The sequence below is a fragment of the Ptiloglossa arizonensis genome, chromosome 1, assembly GCF_051014685.1.
Source record: "Ptiloglossa arizonensis isolate GNS036 chromosome 1, iyPtiAriz1_principal, whole genome shotgun sequence".
Classification (NCBI taxonomy): domain Eukaryota; kingdom Metazoa; phylum Arthropoda; class Insecta; order Hymenoptera; family Colletidae; genus Ptiloglossa; species Ptiloglossa arizonensis.
The window spans coordinates 8685834-8699129 of NC_135048.1; the positions used below are offsets into that span (position 1 = coordinate 8685834).

Below are 13296 nucleotides of genomic sequence, written 5' to 3' on the forward strand. Positions count from 1 at the left end.
AACCGAGCAGGGGATAATTCTACGTGAAAAAATAAGAAAACAATTCGGTGTAACATTTTTTCATTTGGGACTCCATTTTCAAGAAAATCAATTTGTTCATCTTTGTGAACACTTTACAATAGTTGTCATCTATTCTTCCAGCATCGTTGTCTCCGTCCGAGATAGTGTTTACAAACATTGTTTATTGTGCAATTAAAGCAGTTCAAAGTGTTTCTATTAATAATTATTTTTTTAGTCGTTGTTGCTAGTTTTTAAATATTGTAATAGTACAATACAGTACACTATAACAGGTATTGTTGAAAATGTCCTTGTCGTTGCTGCCATTTCTTGGCGATGATTGAATAAGACGACATAAATGAGAAAAATTGACTTATTACGCAGTATGATAAACTATAATTTTGAACATTGTCAATGTTTGTAAACATTATCTTGGACGGACACAGTCACGATAGAAAGATACATGATAACTAAATTTACAAAGTTGAACAAACTTCAAAATCGATTTTCTCGAAAATGAAGGCCTGGATGAAAAGATATTATATAAATTTTCGTTTCATTTTTTCACATAGAATCACTCGCTGCTCGATTGTATTACTACGAATTGCAGTCCACCCTGTATAGCTCGAAACTATGTGTAACACGAAAATGTAAATAAAAAATGTTATCAAAGACTGGTCTGACCTTGAGAGATCGACAGAGACAGAAGAATAGAAAAAAGAAAAACGAGGGAAAGAGAATTGATAAACCACCTGTTCGAAATTACTTATCTTTATTACGAGAAGATTAAGTATGCTTGACTTAAAGTTAACTTTGTACTAGAAAAAAAACAATGTCATCTTTGAAACACCGGTCGCATTTTATTTCAAGACGTTACCAAGTTATGAATGTTTTGATTATCTTACTCGTCGAGATCCAAGAGATCCAATATTCGCTCGTTGCAATTATTGTGAAAATTATTATTGCTTTAATCACCTTTTCAAGCCTCCTGATCCACAAAATGATCATAATGTAATGCATAATTACTCATTGTTATGCTTCCATTTATATTATAATTTATTATCATTTATTACCATTAATTTCTTCTCGTTATTATCTACCAATAATTTATCATTCATTCATCATAATTAATTTTCATGCAGTAGAAATAATTTTGAATAGACGATTTGATACTATTTTTAATGTACACTCTCATGTGATATCTGTTAGATACTTAGACACTTTAATAACAGTAATATCTCTCTTGTGTATCGTTCCTAATACTTTCTTATGTTTATAATAATAATATTTTAACCTCTGCACATCATACTTCATTTGATTCTTGAGAATGAGTAATTCTAATACAGGATCCAATTCACCTAACACACTTCTAGGTAATTTAGCCAATGGTAACAGAGGCTTTGGTAGATCACAATGCTAAGGTTAATCTCAACAGTATTCTACAATATTTTCTAAGTCTAAATCATCTGTAGAAAAGTCATTATGTAAATTACATCCTGGTATTAAACAGTGTGGATAGTTTTTCAAAAATGTTGATTTCAATTTTTCTTTTAAATTTTAGTCTGCACGTTTATATGCTTTTGATATTGTGGTGGTACCTTCCACACTCACCACCAGAGGGAAACTCGACCGCTGACCGTTTCTCGCAAGTCCCCATACCGGCTCCGATTGATATATATACGATTCTCACCAATTAATAGAATGTCGCAGCGTATAAAGCAGGATCTGTTATAATGTTTCTCATTATGTTTCTTGTCTCTTTATTCAAGTATCGAGCTAAAATTATTCGTTCATCGTAAAATGTAAATGACATCGAACCGATTTTTTAATCTTCATAGGTATTTTAGTGTAAATATGATCATTTATCTGAATAATGAAAGAACAATTAATGTTCGTGTATCTGAATCGAGCTAAAAAATTATTCTTTCGTCGTAAAATGTAAATGATACAGAATTTTAATCTTCATAGGCATTTCAGTGTAAATAATTAATATTGATCATCAATGACGGTAGTAGTAGTATATTTAATTTCTATGTGTACAAAAAAGATCTGCGATCTTACTATCCATTGAATAAAATAATAATAATGTTCCTTGTGAACGATGGTGATGAATCATTGAAATTTAAGCGAAACGACTCTGTTGAAATTTAAACGAGCATTAATGTGTCGAGGTAAGCTACATCGGTCGAAGAACGGGGTTATAAACGAGAAATCTGGCGCAAGTACCACCCTGCTATATTTATTTGGCCGGAAGCGGTTCGCGGGCACTGGAGGTTGGGGGTTCCGTTGCTTAATAGCCACGCCACGTATTTCTCACGTATGTACACAATTATTGTTTGGACAAAAGATGGTGAACTGCCGGAACAATTAAAAGAGCGGCGATAATCCGTTATCGATGTCGTCGGAAACGAGCCCCCCGGAGGCTGAGATTATAGACTTGTTCGACGATCAAATCGTATGAAAACGGAGAAATATTCATGTTCGAAAGAGAGTAGCAGCTATCAATTTACCCACCTACTTTGTCACCCGGTTTAATATACGAACATCATTCGTAATTTCAATAGTACCCTTAATAAGTTTAGTAGGAATATTCAGAGCTTGGAAAAATGATGTTTCATTAGGGCTAAGGGAGAAATATTCAACATGTTCAAAAGAGTAGCTTCTGATGCACCTAGATACTTTGTCACCCGGTTTTAAAATACGAACATTATTCGTAATTTCAATAGTACCCTTAATAAGTTTAGTAGGAATATTCAGAGCTTGGAAAAATGATGTTTCGTTAGGGCTAGGGCAGAAATGTTCAAAAGAGGGTAGCATCTGATACACCTACCTAGTCACCTGGTTTTAGTATACGTACATCATTGACAATTTCAATAGTAGCTTTAGAAAGTTTAGTAGGATTGTTCAGAACTTGGAAAAATGATGTTTCATTAGGGCTAAGGGAGAAATATTCAACATGTTCAAAAGAGTAGCTTCTGATGCACCTAGATACTTTGTCACCCGGTTTTAAAATATGCACATCATTCGCAATTTCAATGGTACCCTTGGAAAGTTTGGTAGCAATACTCAGAGCTTGGAAGAATGATGTTTATCAGGGCTAAGGGAGAAATATTCAGTATGTTCAAAAGAGTAGCTTCCGATATACCTACTTTGTCACCTGGTTTTAATATACGTACATCATTCGTAACTTCAATGGTACTCTTAGAAAGTTTGGTAGCAATACTCAGAGCTTGGAAAAATGATGTTTCATCAGGGCTAAGTCCAGTATGTCGAGCAGGAACGATTACACTTAGCCCAATATGTAACTGCTCTGGTTGGTGGTCTGACGTTATTTTCCCAAAGCATATCCCTTACATCATTTAAGTCTCCACGAGTAAAAACAAAATGAACATTTCCACTACCAAGTGGCAGAAGTTTCTCCAAATCAGTAATGCGTTCAATATGATCACGAATTGCTTGTCTCGCCACAGTACTATGCCCCATTAAGGCAACAGCGTTCTTACGAAGAGACATTCGTATTTGTCGCATCTATTTAGCGCAAACATTGTACTCACCCGCAACGAAACATTTTGGATAATCAAGCAAAAGTTGAACAAGTTTCGGGAGTGTGACTTCCGTGTCGCCCTATTTCCCCTAACCGTCTCGATGTGTGTGTAAGGATTACCAAGAGTTTAAGGACGTGGCAAGTTTTCGGAATGCAATGAAGAGGACCCGCGGGCGCGAGTAGTCGGCGCGCGTGTTCCCACGGCCCGTCTCTTCGAAGGGAACCTTCGAAACGCGTTGTTTCAGTCAACGAAGATCAACGAGTCCATTAATTCACGGGACCAATTAACGCGAGTTACGATCGAACCGCGCGCGCAACGACGTGGAACAGAGGAACCGGGGACGAAAACAGGAACGAGAGATAAGGTACGAAGAGGGAGGAAGAAACGAGGAACGAAGATGGGGAGGGGAGCAAGGGACGTGGCGAGGGGGTGGGGGGGAGGAGGAAGAAATAAGAGATAAAAAGGGAGGAGGACACAAGGGATGAAGAGGGAGAAAGTAACGAGGAACGAAGAGAGAGGATGATCACGCAGGGGCGGAATGAATATTCGTTTATTTATTTTATGGTCCATATCGTGTAATTCGATTCCCTCGGTCCCGTGGGCTTCGTTCCTCCGGGCCGGTGCCTTTTTTCCCCCATTTCGTTTCCATCCCCTCGCGCGGTTCTGTATTTCTTGCAGCCACCCTGTCGATGCATCGACAATATTTGCCTCGGTACTTTTACGTCGTCCCTTCCAACTTTTCGCTCGGTTTTTCCTCGCGGCCGGACAGCTCCGCAGGGTATTTAATTTTCAATTGGCACGAATCGAGAACGGCGTTAAAATAATAGTACATCGCTGCGCGCGCATACTCGATAAATGGGTTCAAAATTTTCCGCTGCCAGGAGTGTCGCCAGAGAAGTACGCGACGTCCAGAGCAGAACTTTCGCGGCTCGATTTGCAACCGATGGTTTGCCGATTGGAAAGAAAATTCTCCTCTCGACGAGTTCGACAGAGACCCCGAAAACCTGGCGAAAATTCAAAATACGAACACGGGAGAGTCCACGGTTTCCGATCAGCGAATTATTGTTGACGACCTTCTTTAATAAGACCGCTGTGATGGTCATTGATAATCGGCGCTCTGAATTCACGTTTCTCTCGCGAAGAATAAATCTCGATCGTGTTGTTGGTAATAATACAACCAGAAATTATCGAATTTTTCTAATCTTTACACCAAGGTTTGCACAATGCGTCGAGGACATCGTTGGATAGGGAAAGCTGTGTTGAAATTACGAGATCGGTGTCGCGTGTGAGTATAAACCTCGCCGTAACACGCTTGGGTCTTTTTGGACCCGGAGAGTCTTTTGGATCGCTCTGAATTATTTCATTCGTATAACTTTTTTTATTCATTTATGAAAGATACCATCGAGTAATGGAATTTTTATTCGACATATTTGTTGAAGCAGGACCAAATTACGGGTCCATTTGGACCCAGGTGTGATCTCTCCCGTGATCGTCTAAAGCTCTAATATTGCTACGCTCTGTTATTCAAATAGAAATCCGATAGAAAAGTCATGAATCACAGATCGATAGTACTGTGCACAGGAAAAATGTAATTTCAAAAAAAGTGCTCGAAAATTGCAACTTTTCTTTGCGAAATACAAATGTCGGATTAATTTTGGAAATTTTGGCGAAGAAAAATTTTGTTCCGATGCGCTGGAAAATACGTCTAAAACAATTAGGAGTATATATACAAATATTTCGATGTGTTTTTAAGACAACAAAACAAGATATGTATAAATATCGTAATGAGTAATATTTTACTTACGATTGAACAAATAAGTCATGTCAATTTAGTTTTCAACTAAAAAACTAACAAACTGAATGCTTGTGCAACTCTTTTTCGTTCTTTAACCATATGGACAAGTAGTGCACAATTTTAAGCTCATATGAGGTTAATCTCGTTTTTCGAACGCCTTTATCTGCTTCCAATTTTATACAAGAATGTCGTCGACTATAATTCATTAATTAAAAACCGTGGGTTTCCGAATTTTTATATCTCAAAGTTTTCCAAGTTTTCAAAGTTTCTGTCCTACTGTTCGCCATGAGAACGCTGCCTCAGCTTCTTCTCTCATCGTGGACTTCTGTTCATAACTATTAGAACATCTTGTATTTTTCAGTAAAAAGAGAGTGAGAACTCTCTGCAAGAGTTACAGTTTACAAGTAAATTTAGGTGAAAAAGTTAAACGACTCACCCTGTATATTGAAAACGAATCTTCAACAAAGTGTCCAAAAGATGAAAAATGAACCTCGTTAAGATATGTTTACTTTCAGCAGGATAGTGATTCGAACTCACACTTTGAACACACCGACCAAAAGTTCAGACTTTAATTTCATCGAGTATTTATTGTCCAAATTGTGAAATAAATACCAAAACGAAAAATTATACTGTGAGATGTCAGGGATGGATAAGTGGATATTGCGAGACTCAGGATTGAAAAGAGAATTTGGATACGTATAATTCAAATTAATGTATATACGTTATACGTATATACCGGTTGGGATGACTATTAAAACAATTAAAGAAAGAAACGATACAATAATTGCATAAATATATAAAAGTAAAAAAAAATAACATAAAAAGTAACGTAAAACGTAATGCACGTTCGACTGATCCCCAAAACGCACTATAGTCTAACCCCTAATCAAAAGATTATCATCAATCTCGACGAGAAGACGAATATCTTCTAGTAATCTTCGTACTGGTACATTTCTTAAAATAGAAATATAAAATAAGCGTATATGTCGCATAAATGTCCTCCACAGTGATGTTAAGAGTTAGGTCATTTGTTAACCCAACGTGTCCCGAAGAATCAAATACCTCGTACAGTACATTCTCGACCGAGTCAGTCGTGAAGGTTAAAAGAAAAAAAAATATGCCAAAAGAAAAGAGAACGAGTAACTCGGGTCGTAAAATCGAGTTTCGTGGCCCGAATGGGGGGGGGGGGGGGGTGCCACTCGGTATATTATATTTTCGTGTGACGCGTAGTTATGGTATTTTTTTTTTCTCCTTTTTTTACGAGACCGAGAGGGGTACGTACGCGCAACCTCCAGCTTATCGGGCCACGCGATATTTTTTGCCATTTTCCGTGGCTTACACGAGTTTGTCGCGAATCTGGGTTTTATCCAATGGGTGCCCGGAAAGAACACGGCACGATGATTAAAAGCCATCCCGATAAAGCCACGTTACGAAGTTCGGGGACGTTCTCACGAAAAAGTTCTCAGTGACCGTAAAGATTCTCGAGGACGCTTCGGCGACCCGATGAAACACGGTGGACGAACTTTGTTTGGATACGATTGCGGCTCGGTGGAAATTAGGTTAACGTAGAACAGGGAGGTGTCGCTCCGAGGGCATAGACGTCTGTCGGGAGTCGTTTCGATAACGAGTTGTAAGTGTGAGGTTGCTTTTATCGAATGCAACGTTCGAGTGCGCTTGTGTGTGAACGGAAGGGTTACGGATAGGGTTATGTACGAATCTGGTAAATCTAGGGAGAATGTGTGTGGGTTGGTAGTAGACACGTACGCCATCTAGCGGAATGAACAAGAGAGCCTTTGTATCGGGTGCGAGTAGAATGTTGGAAGATTTTTTAAATAATCTATACAGCGACTTACATATGTGGCGGCACTACCCACGCTTGCCACCAGAGGGAAACTCACCACCAACCGTTTCCCGCAAGTTTCCGTACCTGCTCCGATCGCTATATATACGACCTCTTACCGATCTCCCAATGTCCCGGCGTATAAGGCAGGGCCTGCTAGGATGCCTTACTGACGAGTCCACTAGCAGGCCCGGGATGAAACGCTTATCCCCACTCCTTTTCCTATTTCCGTTCTCTCCTACCTTAAACATCTTCAAACCGCCGCCAAAGTGGTGACCCCGTCTAAGAACCAACGCAACCTTCTGGACAACAGCACAGCAGCAGTACAGGTGCAGCACAAGACGATGGAAGGAACGCAACGTAAAGGCCGATTTTCGTTAATCCCCCTCTCCGAGGGTTGACTCCTCAACCTGCCAGCGACGACACGGACGCTATACTCCCGGCTAACCATCAGGATCAACCCCAGGAGGACAGCAGGCAGCTTTGTCGACATTATTCACCGACCACACCGATGCGTTTCATAAATACTGGTACGCGCACGCATCAACGTCGGACAACAAGCGAAAACGCGGCTTGAGCAAACGATGCTCGCCACGCGTATTCCGCAATCGACAGCAGCTGGGCCTTACTACGAAAAAGAAGCATTCTTCTCTTCCACCGCTCTGGACAACCTCCTCCTGTGCCTGTTGTGACAAACCGAACTACGGAACAAATACCTACGCCACTGGGACATCAGGACGGAACTTCAAAGTATCGTTTACCACTGGCAAGGGGGTTATGTGGCGGCACTACCCACGCTTGCCACCAGAGGGAAACTCACCACCAACCGTTTCCCGCAAGTTCCCGTATCTGCTCCGATCGCTATATATACGACCTCTTACCGATCTCCCAATGTCCCGGCGTATAAGGCAGGGCCTGCTAGGATGCATTACTGACGAGTCCACTAGCAGGCCCGGGATGAAACGCTTATCCCCACTCCTTTTCCTATTTCCGTTCTCTCCTACCTTAAACATCTTCAAACCGCCGCCAAACATATTTGTTCACATACTTCTACTAAGTTGTTCGATAAGTTTTATCGTTCGATACGTTGTATTAGTTTCTAAGAGTTTCCATGTTAGTTTTCATATCTTCTTTTCGTCTTGTATCTTGCATCTTTTCGTGATCTTCCATACTCTCGTTGCTCGTGATTATCAATCTGTTCGCTCATAATTTAAATTAATGTATATATGTATATATACGCCATGTAATAGGCGCCAATTTACTCACACGTGCTGAATTTTTTTAGCAGTCTAAACCAAGTTACTTTGCGCAAATGTTACGTTATTAAAGTTAGAAATGTAACGATTCAAAGATGTTCAAATGTGTTGCAGTTACCGAAATTTTCTATTAGGTGAATTAACCATTAACGTATTCCGTGTTTGAATCTTCCCTAACAGAAACGGTACATTTTATCTGTTTAGGTTACTTTACTTTTTAAATCGATTATAAATAATGCCAAAGCATTTATTCGTAAATTGGTTGGTAACTGTGCCATTTAAGAGGGTACTGTTCGTAAAATCTTAAAAACGAATAAATCTATGCCTTTTGAACTTTCGAACAACGATACACGAACTTCGCGAGATTTTGGTCCCGCCATTAAATTTACTTTGCCTGTATCTGAGGTAATTACCGACAATGTGAATTTCCCACGGCGAATAATGATGATTGATCGGTGTATCTTTCACACGAACGGATTAGTTTGCCATCAGAATTCGAGAATACAGGCTAAAACAAATCCAGAATAGATTCGAGAAACTGATATGCAATATCCCTAGTCTGTGATGATGTAGAGCGACATTCGTATGGAGAAATAATCGAACCCTACTTTTTCGAGGGATTTGTTAACGGATAAGTTTACTCGGAGTTTTGACAATTGTATTTATCTTATGTTTCGTTTAACGTGTCTCTTCGTTTAAGAAACAATGCATCGATAGAACGGTACTCCTTTACATTGTGCTGTGTCAGTAGTGGATTGGCTAACTAAAGAATTCGAGAATAAATGGATTGGACGCGAGAGGAACGTAACATGGCTTCCAAGATCGCAAGATTTATCATCGTGTAATTTTTGTTCTACAGGGATATTTAAGAAACAAAGTCTTTCGAACGTCCATCGAAAATGTTGATACATTTTCGAGAAGAATGATAAAAGTGTACGCGGTAATCGCGCATGAGATGCTCTAAAATGAAGCAGAATTCGCAACGAGACTGTACAATTGCATTAATTTAAACGGTGAACATATTGAAGTAATATCCAGAGCAAATTAATAAATGATTCCAAATTAAACACAGTGACTGTAATTGAAAATAATTAATTTACGTTGTTGCAGCAATTTGGCTGCCCTATAAATATTCATTAGTTTCCATCGATTGTTGGTGACTACTTCATGGGGAGAGGGGAAAGAGAAAGACTTTTACCAACAATATGTGGTCTGGTTTGTTTAGTTGACCTAAGGCGAGCGACGCGTTGACCAGACCACGCCATTTCTCGTGATTTTACAACCTTCCGTAAAGTAAATATTATGGTGTAGCACCTCGTTCGCTTCGTCTCGGAAAGATCTATAATATCATGAGCAAAGAAATATAACGTTCAATTTAAACCAAGTAACTTGATTTAATACTGTATTAACAGTTGCTCGAAAGTATTCCAAAGCTCGCTACTAAAATATTAAACAACAGAAATACAAATGTCGAACTTAAGTTTCGAAGGTAATTTTATAACTATTTCGAACATAAATATGAAACTTGTATAATATAAAATTGAAAATAAAGAAAGAAAAATATGTACGTTGAACTTGAATCTCGAAGGTAATTTTACAACTATTGGAAGATACAATTATGAAGATTATACGAATATAATCTTGTAATAGTTTTAAGCGTTAAGTGATTTGCGTTTTATTTATCCATGAATGAATTTTCTAAATTTTGTCCATTAAAGGTTTCTCCCATTTACCGAATAAATAAGTTACAAGGAAATTATGAAAAATAAAATTGAGAGTGAATCGAATTATATTTGTAAAAGTTATGAAACATTCATCGTAAACACGTGCCGATTATGACGTTATCAGAGTGTTGTCCGTATTAATGCACATTTTCGTGAAATTTAGTCTCCTTTTCGAATTTATTTGATTAATCCTCGGATTTTTAAATAATTATAAATCTATAATTCTATTTTAAATACTTATAAAATTACCTTCGAAACTAAAGTCCAACATACGTATTCTTATCGCTTGTTTCCAATTTTATATCTATAATCTTCATAGTTTCATTTTAAATAGTTATAAAATTACCTTCGAAACTTATGTCCAACATAACTATTTTTATCGTTCATTTCGAATTTTACATTTATAATCTTCATAATTTTATATCAACTAATCACAAACTAAAGTCCAACGTACACATATATATATATATTTATTGTTTAATGTTTCAGTAGCGAGCATTCGAATACTTTCGCGAGCGTAACTGTACACATTTAACAAGATTGTTTCGATTGGAAAGCGACGAGCTAATTGTGTTACCCACGACCCGTACACTGGATAACCGAAACTTAAATAATCAAGACACCGGTTAATCGAGGTTCCGTTACACACCGAAACTTCTAACGCAAAAACATCGATGTATTTCCCTTCGAACGACGCGTCTGAAATATTAAATAGCATCGAGACGCCCGTACGCGTCGATGTTCGATGTTAAGCGACAATTCCGACACGGGAATACGTTCGCGATAAATCAATTTTTACGCTCGAAGCGCGCACGGGGTTTCGTTGATCACCGTCATTCTTCTCCGATCGTGGAAACATCGTCGAAATAGTCTCCCGTTCGTATTATCGTTCCCTTGTGCCCGACACGGATCGAAATATTTTTACAAAGCCGCTGGACATTTCAAACGCTTTCGAAACGCGAGTCCTCGAACGAAAACCTTGCGCGTCGACACACCTCGGATATATAGTGTCCCACAAGACCGTATCGGTGATATCTTCGAAAGTTGATACCTAACACGTTTCGTGCTGGATCGATTTTTGGTTACATCCTGTTCCATTTACGTGGGGCGTACACGCCCCATGCTATAGTGATTAATAGTTTCGCTTCTGACTAAATATTGTACAGCTTACAATATTTATAACAGTGACAGGAATATAATTGGTAAGAGAAGGGAGTAGTGTTTAATATTAGACAAGAAAGCAGTAAATTTAATTTTGAACGTTGTATGTTTGTTTGCAGAGAGACATATTTTGGTGAACTTTGACCGACGAAAAGTTTTACGTGGGGCGTACACGCCATAATTATAGTGATTAATTTCGCTTCTGACTGAATACTGTACAGCTTACAGTATTTATAATTGTGACAAAAATATATAGTAATTAGTAAGAAAAGGGAGTAGTGTTTAATGTTAGACAAGAAAGCAATAAATTTAATTTTTAACGTTACATGTTTGTTTACGGAAAGGCATATTATGGTGAATTTTTACCATGGTTTGAACGGAAAGTTCAACGTGGGGCCCTAAATTATAGTGATTAATAGTTTCGCTTCTGACGAAATATTGTAAAATATTTATAATAGTTACAAAAATATAATTAGTAAGAAAAGGGAGTAGTGTTTAATATTGGACAAGAAAGCAATAAATTTAATTTTTAACGTTACATGTTTGTTTACGGAAAGGCATATTATGGTGAATTTTTACCATGGTTTGAACGGAAAGTTCAACGTGGGGCCTTAAATTATAGTGATTAATAGTTTCGCTTCTGACGAAATATTGTAAAATATTTATAATAGTTACAAAAATATAATTAGTAAGAAAAGGGAGTAGTGTTTAATATTAGACGAGAAAGCAATAAATTTAATTTTTAACGTTAGACGTTTGTTTAGTACCTTCGAGAAAATATTCTTTCAAAGACTGGGTCCTCTCAGATTTTATACTTAAAACTTCCAACTATTATTTAAGACAAAAAGAATTTATTTTTTCAAAATTTCAAATCGTTCTGCACCCCTAAATAAGAACAGAGAAGTGTTGCAACATTATGTACACAGGTCGGTCGAGGAATTCGATGATTCGTAGAAAAGAAATTTTACTGGAATAATTATTATTTAAACGAGAGTGTGCTCGTGTAAGTGAAGAATTTACGCACCTTGATTCTAGATTAATTTACAGCAATGACAGTAGAAATTACCGTTAGACTATCAATTATTTACAGATTTCCATTTCAGACATAAATTAAAATTAAACCTTCACTTGGTTAAACATTATCAATTCGTTCCTAAATTTATCGTTTACTAACTGTATATAGAGAAAACTGTAGTTAAGTTTTTATACCTGGTAGATAAAAGTATAGAAACATTTCATGAATAAATTGCACAGAATACAAAAAACCTTGATTGGAATTAATTTATTACTTCGCGACTCGTTCTCCTTGATTTTATCTCTCGTGTCGGCCATAACTCTTCCAGTATAAATTTGATCGGACAGTGAATAATAATTATTGAAATCGTACGTCGACTATACTTCTACGCCATATTTAGCTGTCTTTGAAGGAACGTATTACGTAAATTTTATCCCACTCCTGTAAGGGAAAAGTTGGTCACATATTGTTATATTTGCCGAAGATTTATATACACTTTACTGAATGAAAATTTAGCACGGCTAAATACACGGCTATAGCACGTATAGAAGCTAGTTTATCATTCGTTATTCCTTGCGCACGTTTGTTTATATTATCGAAACGAATCAAACTTAAAACGTTCCGAAATCTATTCAAACCCAAACTCGTTGACTATAAAAGCGTAAAATTCCTTTGCGGTGAGCATTTTTCACGTTTTTGATCATTTTATTGTCAGTTGTTACTTTTTGCTTGGATTTCCTGTATCAGCACATGGTAGATTTCGAAAAGTTTGAAAAATAATTAAAGGAGAAACATAGAAACAAAATTATCGCCGTAGTTTTGATTTATTCACGTAGGAACACTTCACGTACATTGTTATCGACAAACATGGAAAAAGATAGTTATTGACGTAAGGGTTAAATATTCATCGGGTTCGCGTGCACTTGACTATGTCTATACTTAAGAGATCTCGCTGTAAATTAT

General features: G+C 37.5%; 1 pseudogene; it reads right to left on the reverse strand.

Annotated features, from left to right (window-relative positions):
- Positions 1 to 2827: 2827 nt before the first annotated feature.
- Positions 2828 to 13296, reverse strand: part of LOC143146817 (large ribosomal subunit protein uL10 pseudogene) — a 34643-nt pseudogene continuing 24174 nt past the window's right edge.